Below are 25,520 nucleotides of genomic sequence, written 5' to 3' on the forward strand. Positions count from 1 at the left end.
CAGCGTGCTTTGGACATATGGAAGTATTTTCGTGAAACAGTTTCCGTTATTCAATGTCACTTATGTGACAAATTTACAGTGCCCAGTGTGCAAATTCTTCTTTGAGATATCATACGGAAAAACAGCATCAACTGCGCCACATGGAATAGACAATTTACGCTTTTACCGAAAACTGATTATGAATTTATCATTGTCCAAATTTCATAATCAGCAATCTTGGTACTTCAATTATTTTTCACCTCTATTGGGTCTCTACAAATACAGTTAGTGATATTCTTTTAAATGAAACGCTACAGGAAATAAATTTGCGAAGACGTAATCATTTCTGACAAAATTGTACATTATAAAGATGATTTGTACCTGAGATGTCAGTCAACGGTTAAAATAAATCGTAACCTTCAACCATCCAGAATGGGTCCACCATTCCCAGCCCCACTAATTAGTATTGTAAGTGGAAACTTAATCACCGTCACCGGAACCGTTTTCATAAATTCCCAATACATTATTGCGTGAAAACACCGACCATTTATCGCTTCTTCGGCCTATTGGCTAAGATCAAGTGTAGTAACTGTTCTATTCAGATTAATACCTGAATCGTGGGGTACTCCCCCACTCTTGTATTAATTTGATTTTTGCGACGACGAGAGCGAGGGTTCGGCTTGCCACTCCGCTCTCACCGGTCGGCTTGGCGTTGCACTACAGCCTTGACTGGCCCGTCACTTTCCTATTCGGAAAGTTACGATTTATATAATGTTTGTCATGTTTCTCCTACTACTTTGTAAGGCAAAGCGAGTACTCACCCTCGTTCCGTGTCTTTTGGAATGGGCGCGGAGCGTCAGGCACGAAGACAGCTGCAAATCTTCCATACTGCTTCCACCGGAGTAACTTCGGAACGCACAACAATTTCACGAATTCTTTAAATGGAAGTTAGATGGGCATTGTGATGTCACAGAGCAGAGACTGCAATTAAAATGTATTTGGTTACAGGCGAAGAGAATCTGGAATTTCTTTAACCGGTTAACTGCAGCGTGACGTTTGACGTAATATTTATTGTTTTAGCTTATTACGTCGCAATGGTTACAAATTAATTTCGAGTGATTTATCCTGGTATCTCTCAAAATTATTGACGAATCTAGATCGTTTTGTGATCCCTTGCTGCAAGAGATATGCAGCGTGCTTTGGACATATGGAAGTATTTTCGTGAAACAGTTTCCGTTATTCAATGTCACTTATGTGACAAATTTACAGTGCCCAGTGTGCAAATTCTTCTTTGAGATATCATACGGAAAAACAGCATCAACTGCGCCACATGGAATAGACAATTTACGCTTTTACCGAAAACTGATTATGAATTTATCATTGTCCAATTTTCATAATCAGCAATCTTGGTACTTCAATTATTTTTCACCTCTATTGGGTCTCTACAAATACAGTTAGTGATATTCTTTTAAATGAAACGCTACAGGAGATAAATTTGCGAAGACGTAATCATTTCTGACAAAATTGTACATTATAAAGATGATTTGTACCTGAGATGTCAGTCAACGGTTAAAATAAATCGTAACCTTCAACCATCCAGAATGGGTCCACCATTCCCAGCCCCACTAATTAGTATTGTAAGTGGAAACTTAATCACCGTCACCGGAACCGTTTTCATAAATTCCCAATACATTATTGCGTGAAAACACCGACCATTTATCGCTTCTTCGGCCTATTGGCTAAGATCAAGTGTAGTAACTGTTCTATTCAGATTAATACCTGAATCGTGGGGTACTCCCCCACTCTTGTATTAATTTGATTTTTGCGACGACGAGAGCGAGGGTTCGGCTTGCCACTCCGCTCTCACCGGTCGGCTTGGCGTTGCACTACAGCCTTGACTGGCCCGTCACTTTCCTATTCGGAAAGTTACGATTTATATAATGTTTGTCATGTTTCTCCTACTACTTTGTAAGGCAAAGCGAGTACTCACCCTCGTTCCGTGTCTTTTGGAATGGGCGCGGAGCGTCAGGCACGAAGACAGCTGCAAATCTTCCATACTGCTTCCACCGGAGTAACTTCGGAACGCACAACAATTTCACGAATTCTTTAAATGGAAGTTAGATGGGCATTGTGATGTCACAGAGCAGAGACTGCAATTAAAATGTATTTGGTTACAGGCGAAGAGAATCTGGAATTTCTTTAACCGGTTAACTGCAGCGTGACGTTTGACGTAATATTTATTGTTTTAGCTTATTACGTCGCAATGGTTACAAATTAATTTCGAGTGATTTATCCTGGTATCTCTCAAAATTATTGACGAATCTAGATCGTTTTGTGATCCCTTGCTGCAAGAGATATGCAGCGTGCTTTGGACATATGGAAGTATTTTCGTGAAACAGTTTCCGTTATTCAATGTCACTTATGTGACAAATTTACAGTGCCCAGTGTGCAAATTCTTCTTTGAGATATCATACGGAAAAACAGCATCAACTGCGCCACATGGAATAGACAATTTACGCTTTTACCGAAAACTGATTATGAATTTATCATTGTCCAAATTTCATAATCAGCAATCTTGGTACTTCAATTATTTTTCACCTCTATTGGGTCTCTACAAATACAGTTAGTGATATTCTTTTAAATGAAACGCTACAGGAGATAAATTTGCGAAGACGTAATCATTTCTGACAAAATTGTACATTATAAAGATGATTTGTACCTGAGATGTCAGTCAACGGTTAAAATAAATCGTAACCTTCAACCATCCAGAATGGGTCCACCATTCCCAGCCCCACTAATTAGTATTGTAAGTGGAAACTTAATCACCGTCACCGGAACCGTTTTCATAAATTCCCAATACATTATTGCGTGAAAACACCGACCATTTATCGCTTCTTCGGCCTATTGGCTAAGATCAAGTGTAGTAACTGTTCTATTCAGATTAATACCTGAATCGTGGGGTACTCCCCCACTCTTGTATTAATTTGATTTTTGCGACGACGAGAGCGAGGGTTCGGCTTGCCACTCCGCTCTCACCGGTCGGCTTGGCGTTGCACTACAGCCTTGACTGGCCCGTCACTTTCCTATTCGGAAAGTTACGATTTATATAATGTTTGTCATGTTTCTCCTACTACTTTGTAAGGCAAAGCGAGTACTCACCCTCGTTCCGTGTCTTTTGGAATAGGCGCGGAGCGTCAGGCACGAAGACAGCTGCAAATCTTCCATACTGCTTCCACCGGAGTAACTTCGGAACGCACAACAATTTCACGAATTCTTTAAATGGAAGTTAGATGGGCATTGTGATGTCACAGAGCAGAGACTGCAATTAAAATGTATTTGGTTACAGGCGAAGAGAATCTGGAATTTCTTTAACCGGTTAACTGCAGCGTGACGTTTGACGTAATATTTATTGTTTTAGCTTATTACGTCGCAATGGTTACAAATTAATTTCGAGTGATTTATCCTGGTATCTCTCAAAATTATTGACGAATCTAGATCGTTTTGTGATCCCTTGCTGCAAGAGATATGCAGCGTGCTTTGGACATATGGAAGTATTTTCGTGAAACAGTTTCCGTTATTCAATGTCACTTATGTGACAAATTTACAGTGCCCAGTGTGCAAATTCTTCTTTGAGATATCATACGGAAAAACAGCATCAACTGCGCCACATGGAATAGACAATTTACGCTTTTACCGAAAACTGATTATGAATTTATCATTGTCCAATTTTCATAATCAGCAATCTTGGTACTTCAATTATTTTTCACCTCTATTGGGTCTCTACAAATACAGTTAGTGATATTCTTTTAAATGAAACGCTACAAGAGATAAATTTGCGAAGACGTAATCATTTCTGACAAAATTGTACATTATAAAGATGATTTGTACCTGAGATGTCAGTCAACGGTTAAAATAAATCGTAACCTTCAACCATCCAGAATGGGTCCACCATTCCCAGCCCCACTAATTAGTATTGTAAGTGGAAACTTAATCACCGTCACCGGAACCGTTTTCATAAATTCCCAATACATTATTGCGTGAAAACACCGACCATTTATCGCTTCTTCGGCCTATTGGCTAAGATCAAGTGTAGTAACTGTTCTATTCAGATTAATACCTGAATCGTGGGGTACTCCCCCACTCTTGTATTAATTTGATTTTTGCGACGACGAGAGCGAGGGTTCGGCTTGCCACTCCGCTCTCACCGGTCGGCTTGGCGTTGCACTACAGCCTTGACTGGCCCGTCACTTTCCTATTCGGAAAGTTACGATTTATATAATGTTTGTCATGTTTCTCCTACTACTTTGTAAGGCAAAGCGAGTACTCACCCTCGTTCCGTGTCTTTTGGAATGGGCGCGGAGCGTCAGGCACGAAGACAGCTGCAAATCTTCCATACTGCTTCCACCGGAGTAACTTCGGAACGCACAACAATTTCACGAATTCTTTAAATGGAAGTTAGATGGGCATTGTGATGTCACAGAGCAGAGACTGCAATTAAAATGTATTTGGTTACAGGCGAAGAGAATCTGGAATTTCTTTAACCGGTTAACTGCAGCGTGACGTTTGACGTAATATTTATTGTTTTAGCTTATTACGTCGCAATGGTTACAAATTAATTTCGAGTGATTTATCCTGGTATCTCTCAAAATTATTGACGAATCTAGATCGTTTTGTGATCCCTTGCTGCAAGAGATATGCAGCGTGCTTTGGACATATGGAAGTATTTTCGTGAAACAGTTTCCGTTATTCAATGTCACTTATGTGACAAATTTACAGTGCCCAGTGTGCAAATTCTTCTTTGAGATATCATACGGAAAAACAGCATCAACTGCGCCACATGGAATAGACAATTTACGCTTTTACCGAAAACTGATTATGAATTTATCATTGTCCAAATTTCATAATCAGCAATCTTGGTACTTCAATTATTTTTCACCTCTATTGGGTCTCTACAAATACAGTTAGTGATATTCTTTTAAATGAAACGCTACAGGAGATAAATTTGCGAAGACGTAATCATTTCTGACAAAATTGTACATTATAAAGATGATTTGTACCTGAGATGTCAGTCAACGGTTAAAATAAATCGTAACCTTCAACCATCCAGAATGGGTCCACCATTCCCAGCCCCACTAATTAGTATTGTAAGTGGAAACTTAATCACCGTCACCGGAACCGTTTTCATAAATTCCCAATACATTATTGCGTGAAAACACCGACCATTTATCGCTTCTTCGGCCTATTGGCTAAGATCAAGTGTAGTAACTGTTCTATTCAGATTAATACCTGAATCGTGGGGTACTCCCCCACTCTTGTATTAATTTGATTTTTGCGTCGACGAGAGCGAGGGTTCGGCTTGCCACTCCGCTCTCACCGGTCGGCTTGGCGTTGCACTACAGCCTTGACTGGCCCGTCACTTTCCTATTCGGAAAGTTACGATTTATATAATGTTTGTCATGTTTCTCCTACTACTTTGTAAGGCAAAGCGAGTACTCACCCTCGTTCCGTGTCTTTTGGAATAGGCGCGGAGCGTCAGGCACGAAGACAGCTGCAAATCTTCCATACTGCTTCCACCGGAGTAACTTCGGAACGCACAACAATTTCACGAATTCTTTAAATGGAAGTTAGATGGGCATTGTGATGTCACAGAGCAGAGACTGCAATTAAAATGTATTTGGTTACAGGCGAAGAGAATCTGGAATTTCTTTAACCGGTTAACTGCAGCGTGACGTTTGACGTAATATTTATTGTTTTAGCTTATTACGTCGCAATGGTTACAAATTAATTTCGAGTGATTTATCCTGGTATCTCTCAAAATTATTGACGAATCTAGATCGTTTTGTGATCCCTTGCTGCAAGAGATATGCAGCGTGCTTTGGACATATGGAAGTATTTTCGTGAAACAGTTTCCGTTATTCAATGTCACTTATGTGACAAATTTACAGTGCCCAGTGTGCAAATTCTTCTTTGAGATATCATACGGAAAAACAGCATCAACTGCGCCACATGGAATAGACAATTTACGCTTTTACCGAAAACTGATTATGAATTTATCATTGTCCAATTTTCATAATCAGCAATCTTGGTACTTCAATTATTTTTCACCTCTATTGGGTCTCTACAAATACAGTTAGTGATATTCTTTTAAATGAAACGCTACAGGAGATAAATTTGCGAAGACGTAATCATTTCTGACAAAATTGTACATTATAAAGATGATTTGTTCCTGAGATGTCAGTCAACGGTTAAAATAAATCGTAACCTTCAACCATCCAGAATGGGTCCACCATTCCCAGCCCCACTAATTAGTATTGTAAGTGGAAACTTAATCACCGTCACCGGAACCGTTTTCATAAATTCCCAATACATTATTGCGTGAAAACACCGACCATTTATCGCTTCTTCGGCCTATTGGCTAAGATCAAGTGTAGTAACTGTTCTATTCAGATTAATACCTGAATCGTGGGGTACTCCCCCACTCTTGTATTAATTTGATTTTTGCGACGACGAGAGCGAGGGTTCGGCTTGCCACTCCGCTCTCACCGGTCTGCTTGGCGTTGCACTACAGCCTTGACTGGCCCGTCACTTTCCTATTCGGAAAGTTACGATTTATATAATGTTTGTCATGTTTCTCCTACTACTTTGTAAGGCAAAGCGAGTACTCACCCTCGATCCGTGTCTTTTGGAATGGGCGCGGAGCGTCAGGCACGAAGACAGCTGCAAATCTTCCATACTGCTTCCACCGGAGTAACTTCGGAACGCACAACAATTTCACGAATTCTTTAAATGGAAGTTAGATGGGCATTGTGATGTCACAGAGCAGAGACTGCAATTAAAATGTATTTGGTTACAGGCGAAGAGAATCTGGAATTTCTTTAACCGGTTAACTGCAGCGTGACGTTTGACGTAATATTTATTGTTTTAGCTTATTACGTCGCAATGGTTACAAATTAATTTCGAGTGATTTATCCTGGTATCTCTCAAAATTATTGACGAATCTAGATCGTTTTGTGATCCCTTGCTGCAAGAGATATGCAGCGTGCTTTGGACATATGGAAGTATTTTCGTGAAACAGTTTCCGTTATTCAATGTCACTTATGTGACAAATTTACAGTGCCCAGTGTGCAAATTCTTCTTTGAGATATCATACGGAAAAACAGCATCAACTGCGCCACATGGAATAGACAATTTACGCTTTTACCGAAAACTGATTATGAATTTATCATTGTCCAAATTTCATAATCAGCAATCTTGGTACTTCAATTATTTTTCACCTCTATTGGGTCTCTACAAATACAGTTAGTGATATTCTTTTAAATGAAACGCTACAGGAGATAAATTTGCGAAGACGTAATCATTTCTGACAAAATTGTACATTATAAAGATGATTTGTACCTGAGATGTCAGTCAACGGTTAAAATAAATCGTAACCTTCAACCATCCAGAATGGGTCCACCATTCCCAGCCCCACTAATTAGTATTGTAAGTGGAAACTTAATCACCGTCACCGGAACCGTTTTCATAAATTCCCAATACATTATTGCGTGAAAACACCGACCATTTATCGCTTCTTCGGCCTATTGGCTAAGATCAAGTGTAGTAACTGTTCTATTCAGATTAATACCTGAATCGTGGGGTACTCCCCCACTCTTGTATTAATTTGATTTTTGCGACGACGAGAGCGAGGGTTCGGCTTGCCACTCCGCTCTCACCGGTCGGCTTGGCGTTGCACTACAGCCTTGACTGGCCCGTCACTTTCCTATTCGGAAAGTTACGATTTATATCATGTTTGTCATGTTTCTCCTACTACTTTGTAAGGCAAAGCGAGTACTCACCCTCGTTCCGTGTCTTTTGGAATGGGCGCGGAGCGTCAGGCACGAAGACAGCTGCAAATCTTCCATACTGCTTCCACCGGAGTAACTTCGGAACGCACAACAATTTCACGAATTCTTTAAATGGAAGTTAGATGGGCATTGTGATGTCACAGAGCAGAGACTGCAATTAAAATGTATTTGGTTACAGGCGAAGAGAATCTGGAATTTCTTTAACCGGTTAACTGCAGCGTGACGTTTGACGTAATATTTATTGTTTTAGCTCATTACGTCGCAATGGTTACAAATTAATTTCGAGTGATTTATCCTGGTATCTCTCAAAATTATTGACGAATCTAGATCGTTTTGTGATCCCTTGCTGCAAGAGATATGCAGCGTGCTTTGGACATATGGAAGTATTTTCGTGAAACAGTTTCCGTTATTCAATGTCACTTATGTGACAAATTTACAGTGCCCAGTGTGCAAATTCTTCTTTGAGATATCATACGGAAAAACAGCATCAACTGCGCCACATGGAATAGACAATTTACGCTTTTACCGAAAACTGATTATGAATTTATCATTGTCCAATTTTCATAATCAGCAATCTTGGTACTTCAATTATTTTTCACCTCTATTGGGTCTCTACAAATACAGTTAGTGATATTCTTTTAAATGAAACGCTACAGGAGATAAATTTGCGAAGACGTAATCATTTCTGACAAAATTGTACATTATAAAGATGATTTGTACGTGAGATGTCAGTCAACGGTTAAAATAAATCGTAACCTTCAACCATCCAGAATGGGTCCACCATTCCCAGCCCCACTAATTAGTATTGTAAGTGGAAACTTAATCACCGTCACCGGAACCGTTTTCATAAATTCCCAATACATTATTGCGTGAAAACACCGACCATTTATCGCTTCTTCGGCCTATTGGCTAAGATCAAGTGTAGTAACTGTTCTATTCAGATTAATACCTGAATCGTGGGGTACTCCCCCACTCTTGTATTAATTTGATTTTTGCAACGACGAGAGCGAGGGTTCGGCTTGCCACTCCGCTCTCACCGGTCGGCTTGGCGTTGCACTACAGCCTTGACTGGCCCGTCACTTTCCTATTCGGAAAGTTACGATTTATATAATGTTTGTCATGTTTCTCCTACTACTTTGTAAGGCAAAGCGAGTACTCACCCTCGTTCCGTGTCTTTTGGAATGGGCGCGGAGCGTCAGGCACGAAGACAGCTGCAAATCTTCCATACTGCTTCCACCGGAGTAACTTCGGAACGCACAACAATTTCACGAATTCTTTAAATGGAAGTTAGATGGGCATTGTGATGTCACAGAGCAGAGACTGCAATTAAAATGTATTTGGTTACAGGCGAAGAGAATCTGGAATTTCTTTAACCGGTTAACTGCAGCGTGACGTTTGACGTAATATTTATTGTTTTAGCTTATTACGTCGCAATGGTTACAAATTAATTTCGAGTGATTTATCCTGGTATCTCTCAAAATTATTGACGAATCTAGATCGTTTTGTGATCCCTTGCTGCAAGAGATATGCAGCGTGCTTTGGACATATGGAAGTATTTTCGTGAAACAGTTTCCGTTATTCAATGTCACTTATGTGACAAATTTACAGTGCCCAGTGTGCAAATTCTTCTTTGAGATATCATACGGAAAAACAGCATCAACTGCGCCACATGGAATAGACAATTTACGCTTTTACCGAAAACTGATTATGAATTTATCATTGTCCAATTTTCATAATCAGCAATCTTGGTACTTCAATTATTTTTCACCTCTATTGGGTCTCTACAAATACAGTTAGTGATATTCTTTTAAATGAAACGCTACAGGAGATAAATTTGCGAAGACGTAATCATTTCTGACAAAATTGTACATTATAAAGATGATTTGTACCTGAGATGTCAGTCAACGGTTAAAATAAATCGTAACCTTCAACCATCCAGAATGGGTCCACCATTCCCAGCCCCACTAATTAGTATTGTAAGTGGAAACTTAATCACCGTCACCGGAACCGTTTTCATAAATTCCCAATACATTATTGCGTGAAAACACCGACCATTTATCGCTTCTTCGGCCTATTGGCTAAGATCAAGTGTAGTAACTGTTCTATTCAGATTAATACCTGAATCGTGGGGTACTCCACCACTCTTGTATTAATTTGATTTTTGCGACGACGAGAGCGAGGGTTCGGCTTGCCACTCCGCTCTCACCGGTCGGCTTGGCGTTGCACTACAGCCTTGACTGGCCCGTCAATTTCCTATTCGGAAAGTTACGATTTATATAATGTTTGACATGTTTCTCCTACTACTTTGTAAGGCAAAGCGAGTACTCACCCTCGTTCCGTGTCTTTTGGAATGGGCGCGGAGCGTCAGGCACGAAGACAGCTGCAAATCTTCCATACTGCTTCCACCGGAGTAACTTCGGAACGCACAACAATTTCACGAATTCTTTAAATGGAAGTTAGATGGACATTGTGATGTCACAGAGCAGAGACTGCAATTAAAATGTATTTGGTTACAGGCGAAGAGAATCTGGAATTTCTTTAACCGGTTAACTGCAGCGTGACGTTTGACGTAATATTTATTGTTTTAGCTTATTACGTCGCAATGGTTACAAATTAATTTCGAGTGATTTATCCTGGTATCTCTCAAAATTATTGACGAATCTAGATCGTTTTGTGATCCCTTGCTGCAAGAGATATGCAGCGTGCTTTGGACATATGGAAGTATTTTCGTGAAACAGTTTCCGTTATTCAATGTCACTTATGTGACAAATTTACAGTGCCCAGTGTGCAAATTCTTCTTTGAGATATCATACGGAAAAACAGCATCAACTGCGCCACATGGAATAGACAATTTACGCTTTTACCGAAAACTGATTATGAATTTATCATTGTCCAATTTTCATAATCAGCAATCTTGGTACTTCAATTATTTTTCACCTCTATTGGGTCTCTACAAATACAGTTAGTGATATTCTTTTAAATGAAACGCTACAGGAGATAAATTTGCGAAGACGTAATCATTTCTGACAAAATTGTACATTATAAAGATGATTTGTTCCTGAGATGTCAGTCAACGGTTAAAATAAATCGTAACCTTCAACCATCCAGAATGGGTCCACCATTCCCAGCCCCACTAATTAGTATTGTAAGTGGAAACTTAATCACCGTCACCGGAACCGTTTTCATAAATTCCCAATACATTATTGCGTGAAAACACCGACCATTTATCGCTTCTTCGGCCTATTGGCTAAGATCAAGTGTAGTAACCGTTCTATTCAGATTAATACCTGAATCGTGGGGTACTCCCCCACTCTTGTATTAATTTGATTTTTGCGACAACGAGAGCGAGGGTTCGGCTTGCCACTCCGCTCTCACCGGTCGGCTTGGCGTTGCACTACAGCCTTGACTGGCCCGTCACTTTCCTATTCGGAAAGTTACGATTTATATAATGTTTGTCATGTTTCTCCTACTACTTTGTAAGGCAAAGCGAGTACTCACCCTCGTTCCGTGTCTTTTGGAATGGGCGCGGAGCGTCAGGCACGAAGACAGCTGCAAATCTTCCATACTGCTTCCACCGGAGTAACTTCGGAACGCACAACAATTTCACGAATTCTTTAAATGGAAGTTAGATGGGCATTGTGATGTCACAGAGCAGAGACTGCAATTAAAATGTATTTGGTTACAGGCGAAGAGAATCTGGAATTTCTTTAACCGGTTAACTGCAGCGTGACGTTTGACGTAATATTTATTGTTTTAGCTTATTACGTCGCAATGGTTACAAATTAATTTCGAGTGATTTATCCTGGTATCTCTCAAAATTATTGACGAATCTAGATCGTTTTGTGATCCCTTGCTGCAAGAGATATGCAGCGTGCTTTGGACATATGGAAGTATTTTCGTGAAACAGTTTCCGTTATTCAATGTCACTTATGTGACAAATTTACAGTGCCCAGTGTGCAAATTCTTCTTTGAGATATCATACGGAAAAACAGCATCAACTGCGCCACATGGAATAGACAATTTACGCTTTTACCGAAAACTGATTATGAATTTATCATTGTCCAAATTTCATAATCAGCAATCTTGGTACTTCAATTATTTTTCACCTCTATTGGGTCTCTACAAATACAGTTAGTGATATTCTTTTAAATGAAACGCTACAGGAGATAAATTTGCGAAGACGTAATCATTTCTGACAAAATTGTACATTATAAAGATGATTTGTACCTGAGATGTCAGTCAACGGTTAAAATAAATCGTAACCTTCAACCATCCAGAATGGGTCCACCATTCCCAGCCCCACTAATTAGTATTGTAAGTGGAAACTTAATCACCGTCACCGGAACCGTTTTCATAAATTCCCAATACATTATTGCGTGAAAACACCGACCATTTATCGCTTCTTCGGCCTATTGGCTAAGATCAAGTGTAGTAACTGTTCTATTCAGATTAATACCTGAACCGTGGGGTACTCCCCCACTCTTGTATTAATTTGATTTTTGCGACGACGAGAGCGAGGGTTCGGCTTGCCACTCCGCTCTCACCGGTCGGCTTGGCGTTGCACTACAGCCTTGACTGGCCCGTCACTTTCCTATTCGGAAAGTTACGATTTATATAATGTTTGTCATGTTTCTCCTACTACTTTGTAAGGCAAAGCGAGTACTCACCCTCGTTCCGTGTCTTTTGGAATGGGCGCGGAGCGTCAGGCACGAAGACAGCTGCAAATCTTCCATACTGCTTCCACCGGAGTAACTTCGGAACGCACAACAATTTCACGAATTCTTTAAATGGAAGTTAGATGGGCATTGTGATGTCACAGAGCGGAGACTGCAATTAAAATGTATTTGGTTACAGGCGAAGAGAATCTGGAATTTCTTTAACCGGTTAACTGCAGCGTGACGTTTGACGTAATATTTATTGTTTTAGCTCATTACGTCGCAATGGTTACAAATTAATTTCGAGTGATTTATCCTGGTATCTCTCAAAATTATTGACGAATCTAGATCGTTTTGTGATCCCTTGCTGCAAGAGATATGCAGCGTGCTTTGGACATATGGAAGTATTTTCGTGAAACAGTTTCCGTTATTCAATGTCACTTATGTGACAAATTTACAGTGCCCAGTGTGCAAATTCTTCTTTGAGATATCATACGGAAAAACAGCATCAACTGCGCCACATGGAATAGACAATTTACGCTTTTACCGAAAACTGATTATGAATTTATCATTGTCCAATTTTCATAATCAGCAATCTTGGTACTTCAATTATTTTTCACCTCTATTGGGTCTCTACAAATACAGTTAGTGATATTCTTTTAAATGAAACGCTACAGGAGATAAATTTGCGAAGACGTAATCATTTCTGACAAAATTGTACATTATAAAGATGATTTGTTCCTGAGATGTCAGTCAACGGTTAAAATAAATCGTAACCTTCAACCATCCAGAATGGGTCCACCATTCCCAGCCCCACTAATTAGTATTGTAAGTGGAAACTTAATCACCGTCACCGGAACCGTTTTCATAAATTCCCAATACATTATTGCGTGAAAACACCGACCATTTATCGCTTCTTCGGCCTATTGGCTAAGATCAAGTGTAGTAACTGTTCTATTCAGATTAATACCTGAATCGTGGGGTACTCCCCCACTCTTGTATTAATTTGATTTTTGCGACGACGAGAGCGAGGGTTCGGCTTGCCACTCCGCTCTCACCGGTCGGCTTGGCGTTGCACTACAGCCTTGACTGGCCCGTCACTTTCCTATTCGGAAAGTTACGATTTATATAATGTTTGTCATGTTTCTCCTACTACTTTGTAAGGCAAAGCGAGTACTCACCCTCGTTCCGTGTCTTTTGGAATGGGCGCGGAGCGTCAGGCACGAAGACAGCTGCAAATCTTCCATACTGCTTCGACCGGAGTAACTTCGGAACGCACAACAATTTCACGAATTCTTTAAATGGAAGTTAGATGGGCATTGTGATGTCACAGAGCAGAGACTGCAATTAAAATGTATTTGGTTACAGGCGAAGAGAATCTGGAATTTCTTTAACCGGTTAACTGCAGCGTGACGTTTGACGTAATATTTATTGTTTTAGCTTATTACGTCGCAATGGTTACAAATTAATTTCGAGTGATTTATTCTGGTATCTCTCAAAATTATTGACGAATCTAGATCGTTTTGTGATCCCTTGCTGCAAGAGATATGCAGCGTGCTTTGGACATATGGAAGTATTTTCGTGAAACAGTTTCCGTTATTCAATGTCACTTATGTGACAAATTTACAGTGCCCAGTGTGCAAATTCTTCTTTGAGATATCATACGGAAAAACAGCATCAACTGCGCCACATGGAATAGACAATTTACGCTTTTACCGAAAACTGATTATGAATTTATCATTGTCCAATTTTCATAATCAGCAATCTTGGTACTTCAATTATTTTTCACCTCTATTGGGTCTCTACAAATACAGTTAGTGATATTCTTTTAAATGAAACGCTACAGGAAATAAATTTGCGAAGACGTAATCATTTCTGACAAAATTGTACATTATAAAGATGATTTGTACCTGAGATGTCAGTCAACGGTTAAAATAAATCGTAACCTTCAACCATCCAGAATGGGTCCACCATTCCCAGCCCCACTAATTAGTATTGTAGGTGGAAACTTAATCACCGTCACCGGAACCGTTTTCATAAATTCCCAATACATTATTGCGTGAAAACACCGACCATTTATCGCTTCTTCGGCCTATTGGCTAAGATCAAGTGTAGTAACTGTTCTATTCAGATTAATACCTGAATCGTGGGGTACTCCCCCACTCTTGTATTAATTTGATTTTTGCGACGACGAGAGCGAGGGTTCGGCTTGCCACTCCGCTCTCACCGGTCGGCTTGGCGTTGCACTACAGCCTTGACTGGCCCGTCACTTTCCTATTCGGAAAGTTACGATTTATATAATGTTTGTCATGTTTCTCCTACTACTTTGTAAGGCAAAGCGAGTACTCACCCTCGTTCCGTGTCTTCTGGAATGGGCGCGGAGCGTCAGGCACGAAGACAGCTGCAAATCTTCCATACTGCTTCCACCGGAGTAACTTCGGAACGCACAACAATTTCACGAATTCTTTAAATGGAAGTTAGATGGGCATTGTGATGTCACAGAGCAGAGACTGCAATTAAAATGTATTTGGTTACAGGCGAAGAGAATCTGGAATTTCTTTAACCGGTTAACTGCAGCGTGACGTTTGACGTAATATTTATTGTTTTAGCTTATTACGTCGCAATGGTTACAAATTAATTTCGAGTGATTTATCCTGGTATCTCTCAAAATTATTGACGAATCTAGATCGTTTTGTGATCCCTTGCTGCAAGAGATATGCAGCGTGCTTTGGACATATGGAAGTATTTTCGTGAAACAGTTTCCGTTATTCAATGTCACTTATGTGACAAATTTACAGTGCCCAGTGTGCAAATTCTTCTTTGAGATATCATACGGAAAAACAGCATCAACTGCGCCACATGGAATAGACAATTTACGCTTTTACCGAAAACTGATTATGAATTTATCATTGTCCAATTTTCATAATCAGCAATCTTGGTACTTCAATTATTTTTCACCTCTATTGGGTCTCTACAAATACAGTTAGTGATATTCTTTTAAATGAAACGCTACAGGAGATAAATTTGCGAAGACGTAATCATTTCTGACAAAATTGTACATTATAAAGATGATTTGTACCTGAGATGTCAGTCAACGGTTAAAATAAATCGTAACCTTCAACCATCCAGAATGGGTCCACCATTCCCAGCCCCACTAATTAGTATTGTAAGTGGAAACTTAATCACCGTCACCGGAACCGTTTTCATAAATTCCCAATACATTATTGCGTGAAAACACCGACCATTTATCGCTTCTTCGGCCTATTGGCTAAGATCAAGTGTAGTAACTGTTCTATTCAGATTAATACCTGAATCGTGGGGTACTCCCCCACTCTTGTATTAATTTGATTTTTGCGACGACGAGAGCGAGGGTTCGGCTTGCCACTCCGCTCTCACCGGTCGGCTTGGCGTTGCACTACAGCCTTGACTGGCCCGTCACTTTCCTATTCGGAAAGTTACGATTTATATAATGTTTGTCATGTTTCTCCTACTACTTTGTAAGGCAAAGCGAGTACTCACCCTCGTTCCGTGTCTTTTGGAATGGGCGCGGAGCGTCAGGCACGAAGACAGCTGCAAATCTTCCATACTGCTTCCACCGGAGTAACTTCGGAACGCACAACAATTTCACGAATTCTTTAAATGGAAGTTAGATGGGCATTGTGATGTCACAGAGCAGAGACTGCAATTAAAATGTATTTGGTTACAGGCGAAGAGAATCTGGAATTTCTTTAACCGGTTAACTGCAGCGTGACGTTTGACGTAATATTTATTGTTTTAGCTTATTACGTCGCAATGGTTACAAATTAATTTCGAGTGATTTATCCTGGTATCTCTCAAAATTATTGACGAATCTAGATCGTTTTGTGATCCCTTGCTGCAAGAGATATGCAGCGTGCTTTGGACATATGGAAGTATTTTCGTGAAACAGTTTCCGTTATTCAATGTCACTTATGTGACAAATTTACAGTGCCCAGTGTGCAAATTCTTCTTTGAGATATCATACGGAAAAACAGCATCAACTGCGCCACATGGAATAGACAATTTACGCTTTTACCGAAAACTGATTATGAATTTATCATTGTCCAATTTTCATAATCAGCAATCTTGGTACTTCAATTATTTTTCACCTCTATTGGGTCTCTACAAATACAGTTAGTGATATTCTTTTAAATGAAACGCTACAGGAGATAAATTTGCGAAGACGTAATCATTTCTGACAAAATTGTACATTATAAAGATGATTTGTACCTGAGATGTCAGTCAACGGTTAAAATAAATCGTAACCTTCAACCATCCAGAATGGGTCCACCATTCCCAGCCCCACTAATTAGTATTGTAAGTGGAAACTTAATCACCGTCACCGGAACCGTTTTCATAAATTCCCAATACATTATTGCGTGAAAACACCGACCATTTATCGCTTCTTCGGCCTATTGGCTAAGATCAAGTGTAGTAACTGTTCTATTCAGATTAATACCTGAATCGTGGGGTACTCCCCCACTCTTGTATTAATTTGATTTTTGCGACGACGAGAGCGAGGGTTCGGCTTGCCACTCCGCTCTCACCGGTCGGCTTGGCGTTGCACTACAGCCTTGACTGGCCCGTCACTTTCCTATTCGGAAAGTTACGATTTATATAATGTTTGTCATGTTTCTCCTACTACTTTGTAAGGCAAAGCGAGTACTCACCCTCGTTCCGTGTCTTTTGGAATGGGCGCGGAGCGTCAGGCACGAAGACAGCTGCAAATCTTCCATACTGCTTCCACCGGAGTAACTTCGGAACGCACAACAATTTCACGAATTCTTTAAATGGAAGTTAGATGGGCATTGTGATGTCACAGAGCGGAGACTGCAATTAAAATGTATTTGGTTACAGGCGAAGAGAATCTGGAATTTCTTTAACCGGTTAACTGCAGCGTGACGTTTGACGTAATATTTATTGTTTTAGCTTATTACGTCGCAATGGTTACAAATTAATTTCGAGTGATTTATTCTGGTATCTCTCAAAATTATTGACGAATCTAGATCGTTTTGTGATCCCTTGCTGCAAGAGATATGCAGCGTGCTTTGGACATATGGAAGTATTTTCGTGAAACAGTTTCCGTTATTCAATGTCACTTATGTGACAAATTTACAGTGCCCAGTGTGCAAATTCTTCTTTGAGATATCATACGGAAAAACAGCATCAACTGCGCCACATGGAATAGACAATTTACGCTTTTACCGAAAACTGATTATGAATTTATCATTGTCCAATTTTCATAATCAGCAATCTTGGTACTTCAATTATTTTTCACCTCTATTGGGTCTCTACAAATACAGTTAGTGATATTCTTTTAAATGAAACGCTACAGGAGATAAATTTGCGAAGACGTAATCATTTCTGACAAAATTGTACATTATAAAGATGATTTGTTCCTGAGATGTCAGTCAACGGTTAAAATAAATCGTAACCTTCAACCATCCAGAATGGGTCCACCATTCCCAGCCCCACTAATTAGTATTGTAAGTGGAAACTTAATCACCGTCACCGGAACCGTTTTCATAAATTCCCAATACATTATTGCGTGAAAACACCGACCATTTATCGCCTCTTCGGCCTATTGGCTAAGATCAAGTGTAGTAACTGTTCTATTCAGATTAATACCTGAATCGTGGGGTACTCCCCCACTCTTGTATTAATTTGATTTTTGCGACGACGAGAGCGAGGGTTCGGCTTGCCACTCCGCTCTCACCGGTCGGCTTGGCGTTGCACTACAGCCTTGACTGGCCCGTCACTTTCCTATTCGGAAAGTTACGATTTATATAATGTTTGTCATGTTTCTCCTACTACTTTGTAAGGCAAAGCGAGTACTCACCCTCGTTCCGTGTCTTTTGGAATGGGCGCGGAGCGTCAGGCACGAAGACAGCTGCAAATCTTCCATACTGCTTCCACCGGAGTAACTTCGGAACGCACAACAATTTCACGAATTCTTTAAATGGAAGTTAGATGGGCATTGTGATGTCACAGAGCAGAGACTGCAATTAAAATGTATTTGGTTACAGGCGAAGAGAATCTGGAATTTCTTTAACCGGTTAACTGCAGCGTGACGTTTGACGTAATATTTATTGTTTTAGCTTATTACGTCGCAATGGTTACAAATTAATTTCGAGTGATTTATCCTGGTATCTCTCAAAATTATTGACGAATCTAGATCGTTTTGTGATCCCTTGCTGCAAGAGATATGCAGCGTGCTTTGGACATATGGAAGTATTTTCGTGAAACAGTTTCCGTTATTCAATGTCACTTATGTGACAAATTTACAGTGCCCAGTGTGCAAATTCTTCTTTGAGATATCATACGGAAAAACAGCATCAACTGCGCCACATGGAATAGACAATTTACGCTTTTACCGAAAACTGATTATGAATTTATCATTGTCCAAATTTCATAATCAGCAATCTTGGTACTTCAATTATTTTTCACCTCTATTGGGTCTCTACAAATACAGTTAGTGATATTCTTTTAAATGAAACGCTACAGGAGATAAATTTGCGAAGACGTAATCATTTCTGACAAAATTGTACATTATAAAGATGATTTGTACCTGAGATGTCAGTCAACGGTTAAAATAAATCGTAACCTTCAACCATCCAGAATGGGTCCACCATTCCCAGCCCCACTAATTAGTATTGTAAGTGGAAACTTAATCACCGTCACCGGAACCGTTTTCATAAATTCCCAATACATTATTGCGTGAAAACACCGACCATTTATCGCTCATTCGGCCTATTGGCTAAGATCAAGTGTAGTAACTGTTCTATTCAGATTAATACCTGAATCGTGGGGTACTCCCCCACTCTTGTATTAATTTGATTTTTGCGACGACGAGAGCGAGGGTTCGGCTTGCCACTCCGCTCTCACCGGTCGGCTTGGCGTTGCACTACAGCCTTGACTGGCCCGTCACTTTCCTATTCGGAAAGTTACGATTTATGTAATGTTTGTCATGTTTCTCCTACTACTTTGTAAGGCAAAGCGAGTACTCACCCTCGTTCCGTGTCTTTTGGAATGGGCGCGGAGCGTCAGGCACGAAGACAGCTGCAAATCTTCCATACTGCTTCCACCGGAGTAACTTCGGAACGCACAACAATTTCACGAATTCTTTAAATGGAAGTTAGATGGGCATTGTGATGTCACAGAGCAGAGACTGCAATTAAAATGTATTTGGTTACAGGCGAAGAGAATCTGGAATTTCTTTAACCGGTTAACTGCAGCGTGACGTTTGACGTAATATTTATTGTTTTAGCTTATTACGTCGCAATGGTTACAAATTAATTTCGAGTGATTTATCCTGGTATCTCTCAAAATTATTGACGAATCTAGATCGTTTTGTGATCCCTTGCTGCAAGAGATATGCAGCGTGCTTTGGACATATGGAAGTATTTTCGTGAAACAGTTTCCGTTATTCAATGTCACTTATGTGACAAATTTACAGTGCCCAGTGTGCAAATTCTTCTTTGAGATATCATACGGAAAAACAGCATCAACTGCGCCACATGGAATAGACAATTTACGCTTTTACCGAAAACTGATTATGAATTTATCATTGTCCAATTTTCATAATCAGCAATCTTGGTACTTCAATTATTTTTCACCTCTATTGGGTCTCTACAAATACAGTTAGTGATATTCTTTTAAATGAAACGCTACAGGAGATAAATTTGCGAAGACGTAATCATTTCTGACAAAATTGTACATTATAAAGATGATTTGTACCTGAGATGTCAGTCAACGGTTAAAATAAATCGTAACCTTCAACCATCCAGAATGGGTCCACCATTCCCAGCCCCACTAATTAGTATTGTAAGTGGAAACTTAATCACCGTCACCGGAACCGTTTTCATAAATTCCCAATACATTATTGCGTGAAAACACCGACCATTTATCGCTTCTTCGGCCTATTGGCTAAGATCAAGTGTAGTAACTGTTCTATTCAGATTAATGCCTGAATCGTGGGGTACTCCCCCACTCTTGTATTAATTTGATTTTTGCGACGACGAGAGCGAGGGTTCGGCTTGCCACTCCGCTCTCACCGGTCGGCTTGGCGTTGCACTACAGCCTTGACTGGCCCGTCACTTTCCTATTCGGAAAGTTACGATTTATATAATGTTTGTCATGTTTCTCCTACTACTTTGTAAGGCAAAGCGAGTACTCACCCTCGTTTCGTGTCTTTTGGAATGGGCGCGGAGCGTCAGGCACGAAGACAGCTGCAAATCTTCCATACTGCTTCCACCGGAGTAACTTCGGAACGCACAACAATTTCACGAATTCTTTAAATGGAAGTTAGATGGGCATTGTGATGTCACAGAGCAGAGACTGCAATTAAAATGTATTTGGTTACAGGCGAAGAGAATCTGGAATTTCTTTAACCGGTTAACTGCAGCGTGACGTTTGACGTAATATTTATTGTTTTAGCTTATTACGTCGCAATGGTTACAAATTAATTTCGAGTGATTTATCCTGGTATCTCTCAAAATTATTGACGAATCTAGATCGTTTTGTGATCAGTTTCCGTTATTCAATGTCACTTATGTGATAAATTTACAGTGCCCAGTGTGCAAATTCTTCTTTGAGATATCATACGGAAAAACAGCATCAACTGCGCCACATGGAATAGACAATTTACGCTTTTACCGAAAACTGATTATGAATTTATCATTGTCCAAATTTCATAATCAGCAATCTTGGTACTTCAATTATTTTTCACCTCTATTGGGTCTCTACAAATACAGTTAGTGATATTCTTTTAAATGAAACGCTACAGGAGATAAATTTGCGAAGACGTAATCATTTCTGACAAAATTGTACATTATAAAGATGATTTGTACCTGAGATGTCAGTCAACGGTTAAAATAAATCGTAACCTTCAACCATCCAGAATGGGTCCACCATTCCCAGCCCCACTAATTAGTATTGTAAGTGGAAACTTAATCACCGTCACCGGAACCGTTTTCATAAATTCCCAATACATTATTGCGTGAAAACACCGACCATTTATCGCTTCTTCGGCCTATTGGCTAAGATCAAGTGTAGTAACTGTTCTATTCAGATTAATACCTGAATCGTGGGGTACTCCCCCACTCTTGTATTAATTTGATTTTTGCGACGACGAGAGCGAGGGTTCGGCTTGCCACTCCGCTCTCACCGGTCGGCTTGGCGTTGCACTACAGCCTTGACTGGCCCGTCACTTTCCTATTCGGAAAGTTACGATTTATATAATGTTTGTCATGTTTCTCCTACTACTTTGTAAGGCAAAGCGAGTACTCACCCTCGTTCCGTGTCTTTTGGAATGGGCGCGGAGCGTCAGGCACGAAGACAGCTGCAAATCTTCCATACTGCTTCCACCGGAGTAACTTCGGAACGCACAACAATTTCACGAATTCTTTAAATGGAAGTTAGATGGGCATTGTGATGTCACAGAGCAGAGACTGCAATTAAAATGTATTTGGTTACAGGCGAAGAGAATCTGGAATTTCTTTAACCGGTTAACTGCAGCGTGACGTTTGACGTAATATTTATTGTTTTAGCTTATTACGTCGCAATGGTTACAAATTAATTTCGAGTGATTTATCCTGGTATCTCTCAAAATTATTGACGAATCTAGATCGTTTTGTGATCCCTTGCTGCAAGAGATATGCAGCGTGCTTTGGACATATGGAAGTATTTTCGTGAAACAGTTTCCGTTATTCAATGTCACTTATGTGACAAATTTACAGTGCCCAGTGTGCAAATTCTTCTTTGAGATATCATACGGAAAAACAGCATCAACTGCGCCACATGGAATAGACAATTTACGCTTTTACCGAAAACTGATTATGAATTTATCATTGTCCAATTTTCATAATCAGCAATCTTGGTACTTCAATTATTTTTCACCTCTATTGGGTCTCTACAAATACAGTTAGTGATATTCTTTTAAATGAAACGCTACAGGAGATAAATTTGCGAAGACGTAATCATTTCTGACAAAATTGTACATTATAAAGATGATTTGTACCTGAGATGTCAGTCAACGGTTAAAATAAATCGTAACCTTCAACCATCCAGAATGGGTCCACCATTCCCAGCCCCACTAATTAGTATTGTAAGTGGAAACTTAATCACCGTCACCGGAACCGTTTTCATAAATTCCCAATACATTATTGCGTGAAAACACCGACCATTTATCGCTTCTTCGGCCTATTGGCTAAGATCAAGTGTAGTAACTGTTCTATTCAGATTAATACCTGAATCGTGGGGTACTCCCCTACTCTTGTATTAATTTGATTTTTGCGACGACGAGAGCGAGGGTTTGGCTTGCCACTCCGCTCTCACCGGTCGGCTTGGCGTTGCACTACAGCCTTGACTGGCCCGTCACTTTCCTATTCGGAAAGTTACGATTTATATAATGTTTGTCATGTTTCTCCTACTACTTTGTAAGGCAAAGCGAGTACTCACCCTCGTTCCGTGTCTTTTGGAATGGGCGCGGAGCGTCAGGCACGAAGACAGCTGCAAATCTTCCATACTGCTTCCACCGGAGTAACTTCGGAACGCACAACAATTTCACGAATTCTTTAAATGGAAGTTAGATGGGCATTGTGATGTCACAGAGCAGAGACTGCAATTAAAATGTATTTGGTTACAGGCGAAGAGAATCTGGAATTTCTTTAACCGGTTAACTGCAGCGTGACGTTTGACGTAATATTTATTGTTTTAGCTTATTACGTCGCAATGGTTACAAATTAATTTCGAGTGATTTATCCTGGTATCTCTCAAAATTATTGACGAATCTAGATCGTTTTGTGATCCCTTGCTGCAAGAGATATGCAGCGTGCTTTGGACATATGGAAGTATTTTCGTGAAACAGTTTCCGTTATTCAATGTCACTTATGTGACAAATTTACAGTGCCCAGTGTGCAAATTCTTCTTTGAGATATCATACGGAAAAACAGCATCAACTGCGCCACACGGAAAAGACAATTTACGCTTTTACCGAAAACTGATTATGAATTTATCATTGTCCAAATTTCATAATCAGCAATCTTGGTACTTCAATTATTTTTCACCTCTATTGGGTCTCTACAAATACAGTTAGTGATATTCTTTTAAATGAAACGCTACAGGAGATAAATTTGCGAAGACGTAATCATTTCTGACAAAATTGTACATTATAAAGATGATTTGTACCTGAGATGTCAGTCAACGGTTAAAATAAATCGTAACCTTCAACCATCCAGAATGGGTCCACCATTCCCAGCCCCACTAATTAGTATTGTAAGTGGAAACTTAATCACCGTCACCGGAACCGTTTTCATAAATTCCCAATACATTATTGCGTGAAAACACCGACCATTTATCGCTTCTTCGGCCTATTGGCTAAGATCAAGTGTAGTAACTGTTCTATTCAGATTAATACCTGAATCGTGGGGTACTCCCCCACTCTTGTATTAATTTGATTTTTGCGACGACGAGAGCGAGGGTTCGGCTTGCCACTCCGCTCTCACCGGTCGGCTTGGCGTTGCACTACAGCCTTGACTGGCCCGTCACTTTCCTATTCGGAAAGTTACGATTTATGTAATGTTTGTCATGTTTCTCCTACTACTTTGTAAGGCAAAGCGAGTACTCACCCTCGTTCCGTGTCTTTTGGAATGGGCGCGGAGCGTCAGGCACGAAGACAGCTGCAAATCTTCCATACTGCTTCCACCGGAGTAACTTCGGAACGCACAACAATTTCACGAATTCTTTAAATGGAAGTTAGATGGGCATTGTGATGTCACAGAGCAGAGACTGCAATTAAAATGTATTTGGTTACAGGCGAAGAGAATCTGGAATTTCTTTAACCGGTTAACTGCAGCGTGACGTTTGACGTAATATTTATTGTTTTAGCTTATTACGTCGCAATGGTTACAAATTAATTTCGAGTGATTTATCCTGGTATCTCTCAAAATTATTGACGAATCTAGATCGTTTTGTGATCCCTTGCTGCAAGAGATATGCAGCGTGCTTTGGACATATGAAAGTATTTTCGTGAAACAGTTTCCGTTATTCAATGTCACTTATGTGACAAATTTACAGTGCCCAGTGTGCAAATTCTTCTTTGAGATATCATACGGAAAAACAGCATCAACTGCGCCACATGGAATAGACAATTTACGCTTTTACCGAAAACTGATTATGAATTTATCATTGTCCAATTTTCATAATCAGCAATCTTGGTACTTCAATTATTTTTCACCTCTATTGGGTCTCTACAAATACAGTTAGTGATATTCTTTTAAATGAAACGCTACAGGAGATAAATTTGCGAAGACGTAATCATTTCTGACAAAATTGTACATTATAAAGATGATTTGTACCTGAGATGTCAGTCAACGGTTAAAATAAATCGTAACCTTCAACCATCCAGAATGGGTCCACCATTCCCAGCCCCACTAATTAGTATTGTAAGTGGAAACTTAATCACCGTCACCGGAACCGTTTTCATAAATTCCCAATACATTATTGCGTGAAAACACCGACCATTTATCGCTTCTTCGGCCTATTGGCTAAGATCAAGTGTAGTAACTGTTCTATTCAGATTAATACCTGAATCGTGGGGTACTCCCCCACTCTTGTATTAATTTGATTTTTGCGACGACGAGAGCGAGGGTTCGGCTTGCCACTCCGCTCTCACCGGTCGGCTTGGCGTTGCACTACAGCCTTGACTGGCCCGTCACTTTCCTATTCGGAAAGTTACGATTTATATAATGTTTGTCATGTTTCTCCTACTACTTTGTAAGGCAAAGCGAGTACTCACCCTCGTTTCGTGTCTTTTGGAATGGGCGCGGAGCGTCAGGCACGAAGACAGCTGCAAATCTTCCATACTGCTTCCACCGGAGTAACTTCGGAACGCACAACAATTTCACGAATTCTTTAAATGGAAGTTAGATGGGCATTGTGATGTCACAGAGCAGAGACTGCAATTAAAATGTATTTGGTTACAGGCGAAGAGAATCTGGAATTTCTTTAACCGGTTAACTGCAGC

At 40.0% G+C, this 25,520-nt stretch overlaps 22 non-coding genes across 22 annotated transcripts; all 22 read left to right on the top strand.

Moving 5' to 3' along the window:
• The first annotated feature begins 528 nt into the window (after positions 1-528).
• Positions 529-722, top strand: LOC144424704 (U2 spliceosomal RNA). The gene has a single exon (XR_013476924.1). It is a non-coding gene; the product is annotated as a U2 spliceosomal RNA (small nuclear RNA).
• Positions 723-1,697: 975 nt separating this feature from the next.
• Positions 1,698-1,891, top strand: LOC144424705 (U2 spliceosomal RNA). The gene has a single exon (XR_013476925.1). It is a non-coding gene; the product is annotated as a U2 spliceosomal RNA (small nuclear RNA).
• A 975-nt stretch (positions 1,892-2,866) lies between these two features.
• On the top strand, positions 2,867-3,060 carry LOC144424706 (U2 spliceosomal RNA). Its single transcript, XR_013476926.1, has one exon. It is a non-coding gene; the product is annotated as a U2 spliceosomal RNA (small nuclear RNA).
• Positions 3,061-4,035: 975 nt separating this feature from the next.
• On the top strand, positions 4,036-4,229 carry LOC144424707 (U2 spliceosomal RNA). Its single transcript, XR_013476927.1, has one exon. It is a non-coding gene; the product is annotated as a U2 spliceosomal RNA (small nuclear RNA).
• A 975-nt stretch (positions 4,230-5,204) lies between these two features.
• Positions 5,205-5,398, top strand: LOC144424810 (U2 spliceosomal RNA). The gene has a single exon (XR_013477030.1). It is a non-coding gene; the product is annotated as a U2 spliceosomal RNA (small nuclear RNA).
• A 975-nt stretch (positions 5,399-6,373) lies between these two features.
• On the top strand, positions 6,374-6,567 carry LOC144424824 (U2 spliceosomal RNA). The gene has a single exon (XR_013477044.1). It is a non-coding gene; the product is annotated as a U2 spliceosomal RNA (small nuclear RNA).
• Positions 6,568-7,542: 975 nt separating this feature from the next.
• Positions 7,543-7,736, top strand: LOC144424708 (U2 spliceosomal RNA). The gene has a single exon (XR_013476928.1). It is a non-coding gene; the product is annotated as a U2 spliceosomal RNA (small nuclear RNA).
• Positions 7,737-8,711: 975 nt separating this feature from the next.
• Positions 8,712-8,905, top strand: LOC144424650 (U2 spliceosomal RNA). The gene has a single exon (XR_013476871.1). It is a non-coding gene; the product is annotated as a U2 spliceosomal RNA (small nuclear RNA).
• Positions 8,906-9,880: 975 nt separating this feature from the next.
• On the top strand, positions 9,881-10,074 carry LOC144424867 (U2 spliceosomal RNA). The gene has a single exon (XR_013477087.1). It is a non-coding gene; the product is annotated as a U2 spliceosomal RNA (small nuclear RNA).
• Positions 10,075-11,049: 975 nt separating this feature from the next.
• Positions 11,050-11,243, top strand: LOC144424865 (U2 spliceosomal RNA). The gene has a single exon (XR_013477085.1). It is a non-coding gene; the product is annotated as a U2 spliceosomal RNA (small nuclear RNA).
• A 975-nt stretch (positions 11,244-12,218) lies between these two features.
• Positions 12,219-12,412, top strand: LOC144424868 (U2 spliceosomal RNA). Its single transcript, XR_013477088.1, has one exon. It is a non-coding gene; the product is annotated as a U2 spliceosomal RNA (small nuclear RNA).
• A 975-nt stretch (positions 12,413-13,387) lies between these two features.
• On the top strand, positions 13,388-13,581 carry LOC144424710 (U2 spliceosomal RNA). Its single transcript, XR_013476930.1, has one exon. It is a non-coding gene; the product is annotated as a U2 spliceosomal RNA (small nuclear RNA).
• A 975-nt stretch (positions 13,582-14,556) lies between these two features.
• Positions 14,557-14,750, top strand: LOC144424711 (U2 spliceosomal RNA). The gene has a single exon (XR_013476931.1). It is a non-coding gene; the product is annotated as a U2 spliceosomal RNA (small nuclear RNA).
• A 975-nt stretch (positions 14,751-15,725) lies between these two features.
• On the top strand, positions 15,726-15,919 carry LOC144424712 (U2 spliceosomal RNA). Its single transcript, XR_013476932.1, has one exon. It is a non-coding gene; the product is annotated as a U2 spliceosomal RNA (small nuclear RNA).
• Positions 15,920-16,894: 975 nt separating this feature from the next.
• Positions 16,895-17,088, top strand: LOC144424713 (U2 spliceosomal RNA). The gene has a single exon (XR_013476933.1). It is a non-coding gene; the product is annotated as a U2 spliceosomal RNA (small nuclear RNA).
• Positions 17,089-18,063: 975 nt separating this feature from the next.
• Positions 18,064-18,257, top strand: LOC144424849 (U2 spliceosomal RNA). Its single transcript, XR_013477069.1, has one exon. It is a non-coding gene; the product is annotated as a U2 spliceosomal RNA (small nuclear RNA).
• A 975-nt stretch (positions 18,258-19,232) lies between these two features.
• LOC144424894 (U2 spliceosomal RNA) lies at positions 19,233-19,426 on the top strand. Its single transcript, XR_013477114.1, has one exon. It is a non-coding gene; the product is annotated as a U2 spliceosomal RNA (small nuclear RNA).
• A 975-nt stretch (positions 19,427-20,401) lies between these two features.
• Positions 20,402-20,595, top strand: LOC144424859 (U2 spliceosomal RNA). The gene has a single exon (XR_013477079.1). It is a non-coding gene; the product is annotated as a U2 spliceosomal RNA (small nuclear RNA).
• Positions 20,596-21,513: 918 nt separating this feature from the next.
• On the top strand, positions 21,514-21,707 carry LOC144424714 (U2 spliceosomal RNA). The gene has a single exon (XR_013476934.1). It is a non-coding gene; the product is annotated as a U2 spliceosomal RNA (small nuclear RNA).
• Positions 21,708-22,682: 975 nt separating this feature from the next.
• On the top strand, positions 22,683-22,876 carry LOC144424655 (U2 spliceosomal RNA). Its single transcript, XR_013476876.1, has one exon. It is a non-coding gene; the product is annotated as a U2 spliceosomal RNA (small nuclear RNA).
• Positions 22,877-23,851: 975 nt separating this feature from the next.
• Positions 23,852-24,045, top strand: LOC144424715 (U2 spliceosomal RNA). Its single transcript, XR_013476935.1, has one exon. It is a non-coding gene; the product is annotated as a U2 spliceosomal RNA (small nuclear RNA).
• Positions 24,046-25,020: 975 nt separating this feature from the next.
• Positions 25,021-25,214, top strand: LOC144424716 (U2 spliceosomal RNA). The gene has a single exon (XR_013476936.1). It is a non-coding gene; the product is annotated as a U2 spliceosomal RNA (small nuclear RNA).
• The last annotated feature ends 306 nt before the right edge of the window (positions 25,215-25,520 follow it).

Source organism: Styela clava, chromosome 6, assembly GCF_964204865.1.
Source record: "Styela clava chromosome 6, kaStyClav1.hap1.2, whole genome shotgun sequence".
Classification (NCBI taxonomy): Eukaryota; Metazoa; Chordata; class Ascidiacea; order Stolidobranchia; family Styelidae; genus Styela; species Styela clava.